Source organism: Dipodomys merriami, unplaced genomic scaffold (genome assembly GCF_024711535.1).
Source record: "Dipodomys merriami isolate MVZ:Mamm:240054 unplaced genomic scaffold, mDipMer1.0.p SCAF_1, whole genome shotgun sequence".
Taxonomy (NCBI): Eukaryota; Metazoa; Chordata; class Mammalia; order Rodentia; family Heteromyidae; genus Dipodomys; species Dipodomys merriami.
In genome coordinates this window covers 44,572,468-44,593,529 of record NW_027202270.1, presented here as the reverse complement: position 1 = coordinate 44,593,529, position 21,062 = coordinate 44,572,468, and the positions used below count along the sequence as shown (strand labels likewise).

The following is a 21,062-nucleotide window of genomic DNA, read 5'->3' as shown; positions in this document are numbered from 1 at the left end:
TTTCCCTTAAATGGCTTTTAAATACTTCAAATAACACAGGCTACAAACACAAATATAAAACATTCAGTCATATTTAATGTGATATTTCCAAGGTGGTGTCAATGGACCACCTATATCAGAATCAGTTGGAAAGTTTCTAAAACACAGATACTTGGGCTCCATTCCAAAATTTTAAAGAAAAAAATGGATAGGAGCAACAGAATTCACTTGTTTTTCATGAAGAATAGTAGACGATGGGCTAGAGGTGTGGCTCAAGTGTTGGAGAACCTGCCTAGAAAGCTCAATGTCCTGAGTTCAAACTCCAGTACTGCTCTTCCCAGTAAAAGTACTAGAAAATAAAAATAGAAGAAAATTAAGGGATAAGAGCCACTGTAACCAAGTTTCTCATGGGTAGATTTGATGTGTTTATTTTCACATCCTCAGTGCCTGGTACATAGTGCCTAGTCTAATGTTAACAGGGCAAATGTTCAATAAATGCTTATGTGATCAATTCATATAGAGGAGGTAGTCTTTCTTTAGAAAAGGCAGTCTTGGGCTGGGAAGGTGGCTCAGTGGTAGTGGTAGAGTGTTTGTCTTGCATGCATGAGGCCCTGGGTTCGATTCCTCAGCACCACATAAGCAGAAAAAGCCAGAAGTGGCACTGTGACTCAAGTGTTAGAGCACTAGCCTTGAGCTGAAGAGCTGAGGGACAGCGCCCATGCCCAGAGTTCAGGCTCCACGACCAGCAAAAAGAAAAGAAAAGGCAGTCTTTCTCTTAATAATAATTTAAAAACAAGCATTAACCTAAGGAAAGTCTTCAGCTATGTTGTATAGTTCCTAGGGGTGAATGAGAACAGAAAAAAAAGGAGAAAGACAAAGGACTTGGGCTGGCCAGCTGGAAATACAATGTAAATATATCTGATGTGCATATTTAATGTGTGACATAAATGCATAAGCTCAATTAACATGCTAAAAGTATACCTGCTCAATTAATTAGAGCATGAAGCTCTTTTGCTCAGTGGCATCATTTAAGAAATACCAGTGGATCAACTTGGCCCTCATACATCAATTGGAAAAAATTAATGTAAATTATTTGCATATTAGAAATGAGTAGAATAACTTTCAGTGCAAAAATTAGCACATTTGAAAGTGCAATGGAGAAATCCTAGAACGATTTTGGATAGATATAACAGGGTCATTGTGATTATTCAATTAGCAGGCTGTGAGAGCAGCTGGTCCAGATAGAGTTGGTGGCTGGTTGGCAGTGATGAGAATGGGAAGTTAGACCCAGAACCAAAGATGCATTAGAAAATAGGTCAGATTGACTCCAGGATAGGAATAAGGAATTATTATAAATGGCCTTTAAATCCTGCATGACAAAGGAAAATTTGACATATAATTTTATTCTCCAACCCACTAGCTAAGCAAATATTTTGTTCTTCACCAGTGATAACATAAAGCCTTTCCTATCTATGTACCTATCGACCAATTTTAAAGTAAATGTACAACACATTTCTCCACTTAGGTGCTTTATTTAAAATTAACAAAGTATTGATTAAAATGAACGAAGCACGACTTCTGACAGCATCAGAGTTTTTTTTTAATTTAATTTAATTTAATTTTTTTTATTGTGAAAATACTGTACAGAGGGGTTACAATTAAATGGGCAAGATAATGAGTACATTTCTTTTTTTTTTTTTTTTTGGTGGGGAAAAATGTATATTTATAATTTGCCAGCTTGATTTAGTTTAGATGATTCCAATTTTGTTGGCAACATCTAAAGCATCGTAGTCAGGAGCCAGTGGAACATATGCCTTCTTCTCTCCATCAGGTCTGATCAGGGTATTGACCTTGGCCACCTCAATGTCATAGAGCTTCTTCACAGCCTGTTTGATCTGATGCTTGTTGGCCTTAACATCCACAATGAACACCAGTGTGTTGTTGTCTTCTGTTTTCTTCATGGCTGACTCAGTGGTCAGGGGAACTTGATGACAGCATAGTGGTCAAGCTTGTTTCTCCTCGGAGCACTCTTCCGAGGGTATTTGGGCTGTCTTGGGAGCCGTAGCGTCTTGGGGTGCCGGAAGGTGGGTGAAGTGGGGATCTTCTTCTTTTTGTGGCTGTGAACACCTTTCAGCACTGCCTTCTCGGCCTTCAAAGCCTTTTCCTTGGCTTCGGCTTTAGGAGGGGCAGGAGCTCCCTTCTTCGCTTTCGGCGCCATCTTGGTGAAAAAGGCAGTACATTTCTTATCAAGCATTGTAGCCACCTTCTTTGTTTCCCCTTCCCATCCCTTCCCATCCTCCCCGCCCCCCCACCCAATCCTCCCGGAGCATCAGAGTTTTTTGGGTTGTTTTTTTTTTTTCTTTTTGTCAGTCATGGGGCTTGAACTCTGGGCCTGAGGTTTTTTTTTATCATATATATCATTACTTTATTTTTATTTATTTATTTATTTTTGCAATACTGGAGATTGAACCCATGGCATGCCAGGCAAGAATTCTACCATTGATCTACATACTAGCACTACAACATGAATTCTTTTTTTTTTTTTTTTGTTGGTCGTGGGACTTGAACTCTGGGCCTGGGTGCTGCCCCTCAGTTCTTCAGCTCAAGTCGAGCGCTCTACCACTTGAGCCACAGCGCCACTTCTGGTTTTCTGAGTGGCTTATTGGAGATAAGAGTCTCACGGATTTTCCCTGCCCGAGCTGGCTTTGAACCGTGATCCTCAAATCTCAGCCTCCTAACTAGCTAGGGTTACAGGTGGGAGCCACCAGCGCCCGGTGATAAATTCTTAACATATAAACATAAATTCCTATCCATCTAGTAAGTTTCTAGTGAGAGGGCCATATGCCCCATAGTCATTTTTTTTTATATTGAAAGGATTACTTTTTAAGGTTCTCTGCCACTAAGTTATTTGCTACTTAGGAAAATTTCCTCTTAGAATATTCTATTAGGGATGGACATGTGTATCTGTCAGGTAGGTTTTCTAGGCTAGAGCACAAGATCAAGGTCACTCTGGGATCAGAACTTAAGGAATGTTGCTGTGTTTTTTTCAGCCCCAAGTCCTGAATCCCAGAATCCCTCTGATATTCACAGGCCCGTAGGCCTTGTTTCTCTTCATGTGAGTGCAGTAAGGTTCTAAATTTCTGTGGATGCCTTTGCTTACGAAGTATCTGATCATGGACAGGGGTCAAATTTCAAACTGAATCTGGAAATTTTGGAGGCAAGTTTCCTAGTAAAGGTTTTGTGAGGTAAGAATTATGGGATACAAGGTTTGGTGAGGTCATGTCTTCATTGTACAGAATACTGATGAACAAATACCTAAAATTCTGTGGGTAAACAGACAACTCTAAGAGGGAGAAAAAGAAGCTAGTTCTTAATGGATAGTTTGTAATTGCTGAGTAGATGGCACAGCTTTGACATAGCTTACAATAAAGGTGATGACTTAGGAATTCCCTGTCGTGAACACATGGGAACCATTGTGAAAACAAGGGAGACTGGAAGGAGAGGCCAATAGAGCAGGAAGTTCTTTTCCCTCTAGTTAGATCAGACCTAAGGCTATTAGAAAATACAGTCCTATTTAAATGTACATTGCTTCTTTGGAAAATAGTAATAATGAGGTTTCCACTTTTCCCTCCTATCCAAGATGTCTTTGTTCAGCATTCCATAACTAACTGTGTTAATTAACGGAAACAAGCTTCAGTTTATCCTTAAGGTGTTTCTGTTTGCTCATTCATTTGTTTTTGTTTTGTCACCCCAGTCCTGCATTGTTATTGTTCAGTTCAGTGATACCATCCCATTAAAGGATTGAAAGTGTTTCCAATTTTGAGCTATTCAACAACCATGGTTTAGAACTACTTTGTTTCTGGTTTGTTGTTGTTGTTTGTGCTGATACTGGGGCTTGAACTCCGGGCCTGGGCACTGTCCTTTAGGTTTTTTGCTCAATGCTGGTACTTGAGCCACTTGAGCTAAAGCTCCACTTCCAACATGTTGGTGGTTTAATGGACATAAGAGAGTCAACAACTTTTCTGCCTGGGCTGGCTTCAAACCATGATCATCAGATTTCAGCCCCCTGAGTAGCTAGGATTAAGGCATGAGCCACTAGCACCTGGCTTGGAACCATTTTTTTAAAATATAACATATCTGTCACAAAGCCAAGTCTTCTTTCTCTGCATTGTTTGGATAACTTGCATACCTCACATTTTATAATCTTGGTACCATGTATTAGAATCCATAAAGGTAGTCTTGGCTTAAGAATTTAAGGTTTAGACAAATTAAATACAATGGATCAGAAATCAAAATTATTTGAGAGCCCAACATGAAGTTCCTTAAAAGTCCTACTTAGCATCAACAATGTCTAAAGATCCATTTTAAACTTTTATTTATCTAAATCACTTGAAAATTGCTACTAACAAATCATATAGGCCTTTGCTGAGATTCCCTTTCTCTCTCCTTCTTTCTCTCCCTCTCCCTCTCTCTCTTAATGTTGGGGATCAGACCTAGGGAACATACACTTTCACTGAGCTATAGCCTTAGCTATGAAACTCTATTTTTATATTTATCTGTCTGTCTTCTTAAATTTATCACTAAAGCTTGCACATTGGTAAAGTTTGCAATTAAATTTAATTCATTTTACCAATGTTTGTTAATTATAGTTTAAATGTTTAGAGTTGATATTTCATCATCATCAACTTCTTGTGAAATTACTGGCTGGAGGTGTATGTGTGTGGAGGGGAGGAGGAGTGTCGCTACCACCTCGACCAGCAAGGAAGACGCGACACCGGACTCTTCTCTCTGCAGTTTATTCAGGAACTTTGAGTAATCTTCTGACCCCAACCCCGGGGAGAATTCCCCACAGCCTTAAGTACCCGCTGGGTAGCCAACCCTGATACGCCACGTGGGAACCACCAATAGGTTCAGGTGTGCGGAAGCAAGCCAGATTCTTTGCCTTAGCCATATAAGGAGTTGTTTACCACAGACAGCACTCGCCATCGGGAAGGCAGAGGGCAGAAGCCAGCGCCATCTTCCAGGTGCGGCCTCTCGCAGCTCTCTACAGAGGAGTCTTTAAGAAGAGCCACAATATCAACACTTACCTTACTTGACTCACTTCAAAGCATTTGAAAGGACAGCTGGGGCACATATCCAGCCATTCAATCAAGAAAGACCCTTTATGACATACTTGTCAGGAGATCATATAAACTACTGCTTTCGTAGGTTAGAAAGTTGCTTCTATTTTTAAATATTTAATCTTTTTGGTGGTATTAGGGCTTAAACTTAGAGTCTCATGCTTGCTTGTCTGGTGTTCTACCACTTGAGCCAATTCTCAAGCCCTGTTTTTGGCTAGTTATTTTGGAGAGAGAGTCTATGGAACTTTTTTACCCAGTAGCTAAGATTACAGGGTAAGCTATACTTCCAAGCTGCATTTTAAGACACTCTTCCAATTTTGGTTCTAATTTTATGGTCTCACAGCTGTGAAGAAATCTCAGTAACTCTTTGACTTGCACTATTCTGTTCTTTCAAGAGAGTTGCTCCATCACACTGAACTCTTGTTTTTTCCTGCTCAAGTGAGTGCAGGCCTTTATTTCAGTTACTACTGACAATAAAAGAGGACAGAGATCCTTAGTTACCATCGATCTACATATAATTAAGGATATTTTATCACTGGATACTGGCGGCTCATACTTGTATTCCTAGCTACTCAACAGGTTGAAATCTGAGGTTCAAGTTCCCTGAGACTCTTATCTCCAATTAACTAGCAAAAAGCTGGTGGCAATCCAAAAACACTGACAATACAACATGTTGATGATGGTGTGGAGCAACAAGAATTCTCATTCACTGATGGTGGGAATGGAAAAACAATGCAGTCACTTTGAAAATGAAGACTCTGAAAAACAAATTTATGTTCACATAAAAATCTATACATGGATTTAAAAAAACAGGCTTATTCATAAATACCTAAAATTGGGAGCAACAAAAATGTAGTACGTGAATGTATAAACTACATGCAGACAATGCAATATTACTCAAGCATTGAAAAAAATGTGGAGGAAATTTACATATTATTACTACTGAAGGAAGGAGCTAAAATGACTACAAACTTAAAAAAAGACTACAATTTCAACTCTGATAATTTGGAAAAGATAAAATTATAAAGACAAAAAATCTAGCCATTGAGTAGGAAGGAGGAATGAATAGGTGAACCCAGAGGATTTGGGAAGGGGGTCAGTGAAAATACTTAATATCATACTATAATAGTCAACAAATCCAAACCCATAGAACTTATAACACTAAGATCAAGCCCTAATCTAAACTACAGACTTTAGTTGAACACAGTATGTCAATACCTGACTGTTACAAATGTGTCATTCTGTTATGGTGGGGATGGCAGTAGGGAGGTTATACATATGTAAGAAAGGAAGCTGGGTACAGTGGCTCAGGCATGTAATCCTTGCTACTCAGGAGACTGAGATCTGAGTATAGCAGTTCAAAGCCAGCCTGGCAGCTAAGTCCATGAACCTCTTGGCTCCAATTAACCACCAGAAAACCTGAAGTGGCACTGTGACTCAAAGTGGTATGTGTTTGCCTTGAGCAAAAGAGCTCAGGAATAGCACCCAGTTCCTGAGTTCAAGCCCCATGACTGAAAAAATAAGAAAAGGGAACCTTAAAGTGCTCTAAAAATAAAGTATATTTAAAAAGGAATGGGCTGGAAAGGTAGGAAAAGCCAAATCTAATAACAGTTGATTGAGTTGATTTATGTTTGAATTTAAAATACAATAAGTACAAGCCGGGCACCAGTGGCTCACGCCTGTAATCCTAGCTACTCAGGAGGCTGAGATCACGGTTCAAAGTCAACCTGGACAAGTAAGTCCGTGTGAAACTCTTCTCTCCAATAAACCACCAGAAAACCAAAAGTGACACTGTGGCTCAAGTGGTAGAGTATTAGCCTTGAGCTGAAGAGCTGAGGGACAGTGCCCAGACCCAGAGTTCAAGCCCTACGACCGACTTAAAAAAAAAAATGTAAGCACAACTCAACTAAGTTGACACAAGCTGTAACTCGAAGGATTCGTCTTTCTCAGCCTTCCTAATAGCTGTAACTATAGGTATGCTCTGGCCTTTTCATTTCTTTTTTTTTTTTTTTTTTTTTAAGATTTTTGGCACTGGTAAAATTACCGCAATCCTTTGAAAATATAAAAGTTAGCACTGTTACGACCTTAAGCAAGTATAGAAATAATGTTTAATCATGAACTAAACTCATGGTGTTGCTATTTTAAAGGAATAAGTATAAATTTTGTTATCACTGCTGTTTAAAGCATTCAAAATATTCTAAATATAAACACAAAAAACCAACAAAATATTCTAAAAATGCTTCATATTAAATTTATAATATGAAGCTATTGAAGTCATTTTAAGTTTAGAATCACTGTTTCAATAGGCACAAAAATGATATTTTTTTTTTAGTTTTGTTTCTTAGCTTTCTGAATGTAAAGCATTAGTTACTTGACAGGTATGGAAAAGGCTCTTCTCTCTCATTAAAATCTCCCAAGACTTGGAGATTAGAAACTCGAAAGATGCATGTACCCCTAGAATGACACATTCACTTCAAGAATTTATTTAGGAAATAACTAAAAAGGCATTAATCTATGTGTTGCTAAGTGTGGCAAAAGTAGGAACAATCTAAATGTTCAACGGTGTCCTTTTTGATCTTCACCAATAGCCCAAGGTTTACAATTCCTCCTATTGGCAAAGCTGTGAAGAATTAGTCAGTGGTCACCGCAGGTGGACTCCAACATGAGATGACCTCTACATGGGATGTCAATCAGAATTATGAATGCATTTTCACTCAGCAATCCCACTCCTTCAAGTTATCTTAGCGATACACCTGTACTTCAGCAAAATGACCATGTATGAGTTTATTCTTTCTCCCTCTATTTGTAATGGAAAAAAATTAACACTGGTTAAATAGACTATGGTGCAGTGACTATGTCTGTTTTGTGGCCCTAGTAGAGAATGGTGAGCTTCTATTACACTGATAATGCAGAAGTTTCAGAAATACAAGCAAGGTGCAAAGCGGTGAAAATAGCATGTTCTTTTCTGTGTAAGCAAGTGAGGAAATAAGAACGTGTATTTGCATTTGCTTTTATTTACCTAGGAAAACACTGGAAGGAAACACAAGAAACTAATAAAATGGGTAACTTAGGAGGAACAGGGAATGAGTGTTTAGAGTTTACTTTCCATGTATTTTCATTTTGAAACACGAATGCTTTCCTTATTTGAAAAGTTAAATTAAATAAAGAGAATGTTAAATTATTGTGAGGTATATTAGAATATTGCTGATTCAAATTGGTGTCGTAGGTGATTAAATACAGAGAAATGTTTAAAATATATATAAGAGATAAGAAAAATAGGCTATAAAGAAGATAAATTCCTATAATTTGAGAATTTTCTTTATTTCTTCAGAACAGTTTCCTGAAGTAGAAAAATTCAACAAAATATGTTTTTGTAAATCTATTTATTGAAGTCTTAGCTCCCAGTATCTCACAATGTGACCATACTTGGATGTATGGTTTTCAACAGGGTAACACAATGGGCTCATTCCACAGGCTCTCATCTAATATCACAAGTGCTTAGAGGAAGAGGAAAGGTTTACATACAAAGAGAAGACCATGTAAACACACAGGTGGAGGTGGTCATTTATAAATCAAGAAGAAGTATCTCAGAAGAAACCAACATTGTCACACCGTGGTCTCAGTCTTCAAGCCTCCAAAATTGTGAGAATACAGTTCATACTGAAACATAATGTATGAACTGCATTCTTGTCTGTGGTACTAGCAAACAGTTTACTATTGATATCTAATCTTAAAATATCCACAGACTTGTCCTTATTAGCAATGCGTAGGAATGCCTAGTTCATATCTTCTGCTGGCTAATTAGGTGAGTCAAAATAGAGTATCTCATCTTTATTTGCATTTATTTACATTTTCCTTGTGTTAAGAAGTTAACACAAGTTCACAATCAGTGAACCAAAGGATTATCCTTAGAGGAATACAGGAGAGTGGAAAGGAGCCCCCTGAAGGTGGAACTCTCAGGATCAATGTCCTTTTTTTGGGGGGGAGGGGTTGTCAGTTGTGGGCCTGAACTCTGGGCCTGGGCACTGTCCCTCAGCTCTTCAGCTCAAGGTTAGCCCCTTACCATTTGAGTCACAGCGCCACTTCTGGCTTTTTCTGCTTATGTGGTGCTGAGGAATCGAACCCAGGGCCTCATGCATGCAAGGCAAGTGCTCTACCACTGAGCCACCTTCCCAGCCCGTCCTTTTTCTTTTTTTTTGTGGAAAACCCTGCTGTGGTTGTTTCCACCTCTCTTCCACTCCCTCTAGGCCTCAGTCCCACTGCTCTGTGTCCACCTTTAACACCAGTTCTCCCTGAGACTACAGCTGGGTGAATATTTGGGGAAAGCAAAAATTTCAATCCTAGAAACAATCAGAAAATTGCCAACACTAGGGTATCAACAGGCTGAGCACCACAGTAAACACAAACAACTCCCCCATGCCAAAAACAATGCCAAACAAAACTTTGGGTCTTAAAGTCTAGGGATACTTTGGGCTCTGACTAAAAAGCAAAACTAAAAAAAAAACCCAACCAACCAAAAACAAACAAACAAAACCCCAAAACTCTGTCAGGTGCTGGTGGCTCATGCCTGTAATCCTAGTAACTACTCAGGAGGCTGAGATCTGAGGCTTGTGGTTCAAAGCCAGTCCAGGTAGGAAAGTCTGTGAGACTCTTCAATTAACCACTAAAAAAAGTGAAAGTGGAACTGAGGCTTAAGTGGTGGAGTTGATAGTCCTGAGCAGACTGTGAGTTCAAGCCCCAGGACTGGTGTGCTGGCGTGCGCATGCACTCACACACATGTGGGATGATTTATATGGAAAATTGTCAATCTTGGTAAGTTGGGGCAAGTTTAAGTCATTGAAAATGCTATGGAAGATTAAGAGGCAGAGAGGAGCAGCAGGGAGAAAGCAAACTTTCAGCTTCCCCTTGAAGGTCTGAAGAGCTGGCTGGATCAGGGACAATAGCCACAAGCCACTGGCCCAGAAGGTATTTCACACTACTACCTTATCTCCTAGCATCTTTGTGGTGTCATCCTTTTGCCACTTGAAAAGCTCATTTCCTGTTGATGTCTCTACTTCTGGTGCCATGTCACTTTCTTAGAAACTAATAGGTGCGCGGAAGACAGCCTAACAATCCAAGAGAACTCAAGTCCTTGTAGCATAGATGGCCATTTTACGGAAGACAGCCTAACAATCCAAGAGAACTCAAGTCCTTGTAGCATAGATGGCCATTTTACATTGTTGCAGATCCTTTCTTGCACAATAAAACATGAGTATTATTTTCTTACTTATTTTTGTAAGCTCACTTTCTAGAATAGGCTTTGGTTGTAGGGAAGACTTTTGGTTTTCACCAGGAGCTCTGTCAAAGTTTGTCATGGTAAATTCACTTCCTCTTGCTTTGCTTGCATCAAATTAAGCTCATGCCACAGTATGGTTACCCCCTATTTTAATATACCAGCAATAGAATATGTAAGAAGACCACATGGATGTGTGCACCATTTAAAGTTTCAAGGCTATTTTCCACTGACTCAGCCTAGAATTCTACATCATGAATGCATCCAGTAGTACTTCACTTAAATGGATGCTTCTCTCTCTCTTTGCTCAGGGCCACTCCCATTCCCAAATTAAATGACATCATTTCCCTTGATGTTTTCTTTACCTATGGTAATAAGTCTCAACCCTGGATTTCCTGTATCTTTCTTGCCTGGATAAACAAGCTTGTTTCTCCCAAGTCATTGAGAGAAATGTCTGGAGCAAACAAGATTCTAAAACAGGGAATAGAAGCTTCCAATTCCTGCACCAACTGCTTTTATAACTAGTTGTATGACCTTGGAAAAGCAATTTAAGTCCCCTTTACTTCTAGCAGGTAGTTTTGTAACTGTAAGAAATATCATAAATCCATTCTGTCTTCATCATTTTTATTATCAAGGAACATTTATCAAAATGCCTACTTGGTGACAGTGGCTTACAGGCCAAGGTGAGCAGCCTTGGCCCCATTCATCAGGGACTAAAGCAGGATGCTAGAGCCTCATATGATTATTCGCAAAGCTTCAATGCTCTGTGGGGAAATGAGGAAGTAAAGCAAAAAGATGTTTTTATGGTTTTTTTTTTTAAGAGAGGGGGGGAGAGATGGGTATCAGGCAAGGGTGGCCTCAGCCTTCTAATCCTAGCTACTCGGGAGGGTGAGGTCTGAAGGATCAAGATTCAAAGCCAGCCCAGGTAGAAAAGTCTGGGAGACTCCATCTCCGATTCTTCAAAAAACCAGGAAAAGTTGGAGGTAGAGTTGCGGCTCAAGTGGTAGAGCTCCAGCCAAACAAGCATAAGGCCTGAGTTCAAACCTTAGTGCCCTCCAGACCCCCCAAATAGCTATACTTATTTAAATAACTTTAAAAGACTCTACACTTTATCCTACCTAATATCCTTTTTTTGGTGAAAAAACATGATTTTAGAAAAAAATTATGTCCATAGAAGATATTGTTTTATAAAGTTGTGCTTTTCACCAAAATAAAAAGTTTTGCTCATTTAAGATATATACAAGGCAGGCACTGGCTCTTGAATATAATCCCAGCTACCAGGAAAATTGTGGTTCCAGACCAGCCCAGGCTAAAACATAAGCAAGATTCCACCTCAGCATCAACCTAGGCATGGTGGTATGTGTTTGTAATCCCAGCTAAATAGAAGACTAAAGCCCCATCAAAGTATCTGAAAAGTAACTGAACAGGGGATGTGACTCAAATGGTAGAGTGCTTGGCATAAGTGCCTGAGTTCAAACCCCAGCACTAAACACACACACACACACACACACACACACACACACACACACACACACACACATTTCTTTTCTTGTTTAATCTCCAAAAGGTTTTACTAATGGATGAGTACCAAGTCTAGGTTCCATTAGACTTCAAAACTTGGCATTGGGTCTTATCTCTCTTGAGAAGGGAGTTAGCCCTCACCTTTAGAGACCACCCATTTTCCCCTTGGCTCAGTGGTGAGTCTCTGGAAACTGAGTGTCTTTTCTGCCTAGTGGTGCTCATGCCCTGGGTAAGACACTTATACTTCTGTGCCTCAGCCTTGACTTCTATAAATGAGGTCACTATTATTCACCTTTTCTCTTAATGAGTTACCCAAGATTACATGGACACTTGCACAGCCCATTCCCCAGTCACTAGTTGTACACCTCATCCTTGCCACTCTCCCTTGATAAGATTCCCATGAAAGCCACAGGATTCAGATTGATGCCACATGAACAAAGGTTCTCACATTGGAGGGAATATCAAGATTGCCTGGAAGTCACAAGTTCTGGAAGTTTTTGATTCAGTGAATCTAGAGTAGGGCTCCAAATTTTAAATTTCTATTAAGTTCCCAGATGATATAGCATCTCCCTTTGTGAGTCACTGTATGATGAATACTGCATCTATTGGAATTTGTTATCCATCAGTCAATCTGTCAATCACAAGCTATACTTTTGTTATTATAACCTATTACTTTCTACATTTTGGATCAGCTGCTGAATTAATAACCTTTCAAGGGCCTTTACAGATAAAATCCTCTACAATGTTTAAATGAGGCAAGACAATGGGTCTGTTCAATAGTTTAACTCCATTTGCAATAATATCTTCCTTCAACTCTTTTTCAGTATTTCAGTATCCTCTCCACCCACCAAAAGATTAACACGCAGTTTCATGGGAGATAAGACTGGCACATTGTGTTCGGCTTCCTTCATGACTACAAATTATAGACTACAGAATATTCTTTTCTGCATCTTGTTGATTACAATGGAAATCTTGTTTTCCTAACAAGTATCTCTACCTGGTTGATCTTCCAGGCATAGAAAATTTGCTTTTAAGAATGTCCAAGTCGGGGCTGGAAAGGTTACTTAGTGGTAGAGTGCTTGCCTTGCATGCCTGAGGCCCTGAGTTCGATTCCTCAGCACCACATAAGCAAAAAGAAAAAAGCTGGAAGTGGCACTGTGACTCAAGTGGTAGAGTGCTAGCCTTGAGCTGAAGAGCTAAGGGACAGTGCCCAGGCCCAGAGTTCAGGCCCCACGACTGGACCCCCCCCCAAAAAAAAGAATGTTCAAGTCAAAAAAGAAAATGTCCAAGTCAAGCTGGGTATGGTAGTACACACCTGCAAACCCAGCATTTAAGAGGCTAAGGTAGGAGGATCACAAATTCAAGACCTAAGTGCACTAAGTAGTGAAATCTTATCTCAAAATCAAATAGACCTAAATGTGACAGCTGTGTGCCAATTAGTGAAGAACTTAATGCCCTACCCAATAAATAGCAGTATAAATAATAGCTCAATAAATGTAGTTGTAATTATTAGTGATAGCACTGTTACTACTACTAATAAACCAATCAGTAATCAAAAACAAAGAAACAAACAAATAGGCCAAGAGTGATGCAATATGTTAGTAATCCCAGCTACTCAAGGAAGGAGCCTGGTTTTGAGGCCTGCCTAGACAAAAAGTAGTGAGATTCCAACTCAATAAATTACCTGGGTATTCTGGGCTGTACCTGTAATCCCAGCTACATAGAAGCATAGGAAGGAAGATAGAAGTCCAAGGCCACTGTAGGCAAGAAGAACAAACCTCTATTTAGAAAAAGGAAAGAAAACAACAAAACCCCTAAAACAGAAAGCAGCTGGATTTGAGGCACAAGTGGTAGAGCCACTAGTAAGTTGGAGCCCCGAAGTTCAAACCCAAGTAGCAGCAAAAGAAAAAAGGAAGGAAGGAAGAGAAAAAAAGAAACAAAAAAGGGAAGAAAGGGAGAGAAGGAAAGAGAAAAAGGAAGAGAAAGAAAAAACAAAGAAGGAAAGGAAGGAAGATTTTCAAGACTTCCTAAGAATATTCACAACTCTCCTGGAGATATATTAGTTTCACTACAGGTCATCCTAAATTGAGCCCAAGAAAAAAGAACCAAAGAAAGTTTAAATTATGTATATAGTCTTTTCTAATAGTGAAGTTTTTTCTCAGAAACATTTCCATTAATTGCTCTTCAGAGGCTAGTTGTCCAGAGAAAGAATGAGTTCTTTGAGGGTTTTGGAAGTCTATTGGCTGTTTAGTTTGTCAGAGCAAGAAAGACAATTAAGCAACCCACACAATAAGAGCACTGACCAACTTCCCTCACCCACTGCAGGCCCCACAGCTCTTCAAGTGGCTGTCAGAGGTGTAGGTCTGTGGTGGGACAATGCATCCACTTTTTTTTTTTTTTTAACCTAGCTACAATCTCTTCTTTCTAATGGAATTGGATACAAGAATAATCAACTCATGGGTATCATGTTAGCCAGGATTCTCCAGAGAAACAGAGCCAATTGGTGTGCATTGGGGAATTGGCTCACGCAATCATGGCAGCTGAAAAGTCATGAGGCAGGCCATTTTCAGGCTAGAGATTCCAGGATGCCAATAGCAGCTCAGGCTAAGTTTTGAGAGGCCAATGGAGTTACAGTGGTATAATTCTCAGTCCTAAGCTGAAAGCCTGATAAACAGGGAAGGGGTAGCTGTATAAATCCCAAGCCCAGAAGTCCACAAGCCTAGGATTTTGAAGTCCAAGGCAGGAGTATTTGTCCCAGCTCTAGGGTGAGGAATGAGGTAAGATGAGGGGGTAATACATATCAATTTGCCCACTATATTTATTTTCCCCAGGCTCCCATCTGATTGGTGCCTGCTCACGCCAAGGGCTTATTGGCTTAACTTTATCCATTCAGAACTATACTCTAACCTCCACTGTTTACATTCCCATAGAGACACCCAAAGTAATGCTTCTCTAGTTTTTGGTGTTCCTTAATCCCATCAAGTTAACAACTTTATTAAGCATTACAGACCTTCACTTTAGTATGATTAGCTAATGTGCATCAAGATTCTGTGTTGGTTGTCTGTGGCTCACACCTGTAATCCTCATTTAAGAGGCTGAGATCTGAGGATTGTGGTTTGAAGCCAACCCAGGCAGGAAAGTCCAGGAGGCTCTTATCTCCAACTAACTACCAGAAAACCAGAAGTGGTGCTGTGGCTCAAAGTAGTAGAGTGTTAGCCTTGAGTGAAAAAAGCTCAGGGACAGTGTTTGCCTGCCATTTCCTGGTATTAATCTATTCAATCTTTATAACAGTACCATATTATCTCATACTATTATTATCTCTACTTCAAAGATACGGAAACTGAGGCATAAAGGATTAGCTAATTGGCCCAAGAGCATTCCTTTACTAAGAAAGATAATGCAAAGTAGCCCTGGCTCCATTGGGATGCAAAACCAAACACCACTACCAGGAGGAGCAATAGAGAACAAAAACTCTGTAGACCAATTAAACCCAGAATTCAAATGTTTTATTTAAGTACTTTGCCAATTAGAACCTGTAGTGGGTTGTATTGTGTGCTGCTGCCTCCCTTCTCAAAGATATGTTGATATCCTAATCCTCAGTAAATCACTCAGAGTGTGATCTTATTTAGAAATAGCGTCAATGCAGATGCAATTAATTAATCTGATATCATACTGGGTTCCTGTAGCCCTTAATTCAATATGACTGGTTTAAGAAAACCAGGAAAGACAGACACACAGCCATAAGCCAGGTACCTAGGAAGAAGTTTCCAGTTATATGGTTCAAGCTGGAAAGCTGGAGGTGGGGGAGGGGAGAATTTCCCTAAAGGATTCAGAAGATGCCTTGCCCAGCCCTACCTGTATTTCAAAGTTCCAGCCCCAGGACTGTGAGGTAAAGGCATTTTAGTTATGAGGGAAAGAGGAAAAATACCAAGAGGAAAATTGGGAACTCTGAAACATTGCTGGTAGAAATACAATATGCTTTAGCCACTTCGGAAAACACTGCTAAAAATTTTAGTCCATGGTACATGTCAAAGAGAATTGAAGACATATGCCCACAAAAAAATTGTACATGAAATGTTTATAGATTATTATCCATAAAGGGTAAAATCCAATTATCTATCAATGGTTTGAGAGGATACACTTGTTCTTTTCTGTTTCCTAGAACTTTTTTCAAAATTTTCTGCAATGGCCTTTCCCTGACCCAAACCTAGAACAGCTATTTCTCTGAGGAACATGGATTTCTCTCATCACTGGCAGATGGAGTTTAGAAGCCAAGATCCATTAGGCATTAGGTGTGCTCATTGCTACTGGGCTATATCAATGGAAAGAGCTTGGCTTTCTGCTATTAGTTTAAATCAAAACATAAACGCACACAATAAACTTATACAACTTATAAACACAACACAATACTTTCCTACTACTCCCTTAATACTTTGTATTTCTGGGTTTTTCTTTATCGAGTCAAACAGGCTAGAGCCCAGAGGAAGAAAATTGCATGTATTGTTGTACTGGAGTGTCGCCTAAGAATAAGGACACCAACTCAAAAGGAACTCAGCAAGACAGTTTACTTTTGCAGAACAGTGTACCAGTAGCCAATAATTTGGCAAGTAAGCACACACAGCAGGCAGGCTGCTCCCTTTTGATCCCTAACCCAGCAAGCCCTGCCCCTCTGCTCACATTGGCTGAGCTCAGGTTCACAGTCTGCAAAAGGATGTGGCTTAATTTACAGGATGGAACTGAAATTCTAGGAGCTTCTAACAGGATGTCTTAAAGTGCTGGGGAAAAGGATGTTTGTAACTAGCATATAAATATGAGCCAAAACTACCTGGACAAAGCAGGAACCCTTCAGAAAAATAATTTTCACAAGATTAACAGAAAAGAAGCAAACTACTTTTCTCACAGTATGGAAAGTTGTAGAATCCATAAAATGAATGAGAAAATTGGTCCTTATTGTTAGAAACCATTGATATTTGGGGTCATTTGTTACCACTGCATAATGTGACCTGTTCTGACTACAGGTATTACAGCACAAAGCTCAAGGCTAAGTAAAAATAGTCATTTTAATATAAGTAGCAAGAAGTATCAAGAAATTTAAATCGTGTTTGTTTTCACATATATCATCAAGGCATCAAAAGAGCAGAAGACCAATCAGAAAATTGAAACTGGTCAAATTTCCTAAGAGATATCTGGTCCTCAATTCTGACTTAATTAAGGGCCATTCTCTGCATAACAGATCCTGAAAACCTCATGAGAAACAGGGTAACGAGGGCCATGTTTTCCAAATAAAAACCACTTCACAAGAATCTGAGGACTCCATGTCACTGTACAGATTTATGAAGAAAACAGAATTCTTAATAGAGCCTCAGGCATCTGCTCCTATCATGGAGGGAAAGCACTTCCAAAAGCAAGGAGACAACATTTGCCTAGAACCTACTATTATTACACTCTGTGCATATGGTAGCTAAAAACTCATTAGTTTTATAATTTTGGCTGAAGTTGGCAAGCCACCTCCAGAAATATTTCATACAAGCAGAGTGACAGATGGCGATTTCCTTTGTTATAGATGAGCTGGTTAGGGTAGTGGTCAGAGACACAAAAATCATCCACATAGTGTGAAACTACTTTTATGTAAAGGAATTACTTTATTGTCAGCTGATGATAAGTTATAAGCGGCGTCAGCTTTGGTACATTATTGGTCAGATTTATATCATTCCTCTCAAATGAAATAAACAGCCAGATGTGGTGATGAGTACAAGTAATACTAACAGATTGGCTAAGGCAGGAAGGTTGGTTAAGTGTTCAAGGCTAGTCTGGTCTGCAAAGAGGGAGCCTATCTCAAAACAAAGCACACAACAAATGGAATTAGAAAATGCATTAGTGGGGCTGGGAAGGTGGCTCAGTGGTAGAGTGCTTGTCTTGCATGCATGAGGCCCTTGGTTTGATTCCTAAGCACCACATAAGCAGAAAAAGCCGGAAGTGGCACTGTGGTTCAAGTGGTAGAGCACTAGCCTTGAGCTGAAGAGCTGAGGGACAGTGCCCAGGCCCAGAGTTCCAAGTCCTACAACTGACCAAAACAAAACAAAACAAAATAACAAAAAAACAGAAAATGCATTAGTGCTTACTAGGAGGGAGATAGAGTCATCCCTTAGTGTTCATGAAGAATTGATTCCAGGACCTTATATCAACTTCTGATAATACCAAAATCTGCAGATGCTCGAGTCCTTTATAAAATGCTTTCGTATTTGTATACATCTATGCACATTCCTTTATATGCTTTAAATCACAAATATTGAATGCAATATAAATGGAAATAGATGTTATACTGTGTTGTTTAGGGAGTAATGACAAGAAAAAAATCTCTAAATCTTCAGTGCCAACACAGCTATTGTGGGCCTACCACAGGATCTGAATGAGACTCAAGGTGAACACTATCTAAACACGGGGTGCCAGAGAGATGGAGAATGGGTACAATGGCAGAAGAGACAGCAGACTGTCTCTGGGCCTGCACAATACTGTGCTCACATGGATTCATCTTAGTTTGTGGCAAATTCGTTTTACTTTTTTGAGACAGCATCTTACTATGTATGTAGCAGAAACTGATATCAGACTGGTGATTCTCTGCCTCAACCTTATTGGTATATGCTACCACATCCAGTTCCTGGTGGATTTTTTTTCCACCAGGAAAAAAGTCTGGATATTTCCACCAGGATTGATTGAGTCCTTGGATACAGAGCCTGAACACAGAGAGAGATCATTGTACTCCTTTTGTAACACATAAAAGTAGAGTATAGTCCTTTTTTTATTTTAAACCTTTCTTCCCAGAGCTACATTTTTCTCTGTAGAGATTGCTTCACTTGTTCTATGCCTTTTTGGCATCCATTGCCAGCCTCCTCCTTTTGGTAAAAAGGCCTTAATAATACTGAATCTCCTCCCATCCTTCCATATATTTTAGGTGGAGCTGATCCCAGTCCAGCCCCAGGATCTGATGATAATCCAGAATAACCTGGTTAATTAGGATACCCTATTGCCTGTCTTCATGATTGATTCAGAAGTAGGTATGTAACCCAATGGGGGCAAAGAGAACCTTCCTCCAATTTTGTACTAAAACTATTAAGAAGAGATGTTCTCTTTCCAATGGCTAGAATGAAAGCCTAGAGTTCCTTCTGGCATCTTTGCCATCACTGTAGGAGATTCTGTCTGACAATACAATCATCATAGGAAAGCAACATTTGGGTAATCAGATCTCAAAAATTTTGAAGTCCTCAATCTTTTCACTTATATGAGTCAGTAAATGTTTTTTGTTTGTTTAGGCTACGTGGGCCTTTGAAACTGTAGGAGTTCTGATTGCTGCACTCGCTATTTAAGAACGAATAGCTGGAAGAATATTACAGTCCTCTCTGGTCTTGTATATATGACGTGTCATTAAACCATCAAAATAACACAAATTAAATTACTTCAAAATAGGGCACATTTCCCCAAAGAATACTGATCATTCACAAACCTTAGAGAACAATGTCTTGAAATATTAGACACCTTGAAAGAATACTGCTAATTCTTGTTAGTAAAGTTTCAAACAGCATTGACTTTATCCCAAAAATAGAATAAATGTATGGACCATTTTGTTTAGGATGTACAACTCTCATTATTATGACCACTTTACAGATGAGAGAGTTCAGGCTTAGATATATTAATTTTCCAAGGTAACTCAGTTCGTGTGTACTGAGTCACTTCAGTGTTCAAATTCATGCCTTTTTGGCTCCAAAATTCATGCTGTGCTGAGCTATACTGCTTGTCGCTTTGTTAACCTTTACTCTTAGATAATGTTTCTATGAATCTATGAAAAGAGTATTTTGTACCCCATATATATATTATTAATGTAGTGGCTTAACTTTGTAATAAGAGTATTCTGCGGGCTGGGAAGGTGGCTCAGTGGTAGAGTGCTTGCCTTGCATGCATGAGGCCCTGGGTTCGATTTCTCAGTACCACATAAACAGAAAAAGCTAGGCGTGATGGTGTGGCTCAAGGGGTAGAGTGCTAGCCTTGAGCTGAAGAGCTGAGGGACAGCACCTAGGCCCAGAAGTTCAAGCCCCACAACCAATTAAAAAAAAAAAAAAAGAGTATTCTGCATTGCTCATGTAATACTAGACTTTCCTATCATGCTGCCTACTTGACTCCCAAGAGTCTTAGTTGCCTGGACCAGAAATAAGCACCTGGATAAGTCAAGGTAATTAGATCCACTCACTTGGGAATTTCCACTCAGCAGTAGAATAGAATCTTGAACTGCAAGGACACATGTGTGACCAGAAACAACCTACTTTTAGGTTTTTCACTTTCCAATGATTTATTCATTATCTTGTGCTCTCTCCCAGGGTCTCCCTGTCAGGCTCTCCTATTGAATTGTCCAAGATGCCTAGGGGCTTTCTGAGAAGAAAGCATTATCTCTGTTAACCCACCCTGTACAAAGGGGGAAAGTCTGGAAATCTGATTAGTTCTCTAGCAGGATTAGTCTGATCCCCATTGCAAGGCAGGTGGATGCTGGTCCATCTTCTGTAGCCTAGAACCTAATTCTTCTCCACGATTGGTTTCTTCTGAGGCACTGAGGGGGGATCCATCTGTTCTATGTATCTTTCTTGGCTTCTGATGGCTTCCTGAAAACCCCTGGTTTTCCTTTGTGTCTTCCTTTTTCTTCTTTTCATGGATAATTATTATACATGTTATATAACATATAGTATATTATACATATATATATAATTATTTTTGCTCAAGGCTAGAGCTCTACCACCTGGGCCACAACTCTACTTCCAGTTTTTTGCTGGTTAATTGGAGATAAGAGTATCATGGATTTTTCTGCTTCTCAGATCACATCTTTTTTTTTTTTTTTGGTCGGTTGTGGGGCTTGAATTCTGGGCCTGGGTGCTGTCCTTCAGCTCTTCAGCTCAAGCAAGCACTCTACCACTTGAGCCACAGCACCACTTCTGGTTTTCTGAATGGTTTATTAGAGATAGAGTCTCATGGACTTTCCAGCCCAGGCTGGCTTTGAACTGTGATCCTCAGATCTCAGCCTCCTGAGTAGCTAGGATTACAGGTGTGAGCCATTGGCCCCTGGCTTCAGATCTCATCTTTAGTAGGTAGGATTACAGCCATAAGCCATTGGTGCCAGGCTTGTTTTC

At 39.6% G+C, this 21,062-nt stretch overlaps 1 pseudogene; it reads right to left on the bottom strand.

The window, feature by feature from the left end:
- Nucleotides 1–1,650: 1,650 nt before the first annotated feature.
- On the bottom strand, nucleotides 1,651–2,203 carry LOC138834623 (large ribosomal subunit protein uL23 pseudogene; annotated as a pseudogene).
- Nucleotides 2,204–21,062: the final 18,859 nt, after the last annotated feature.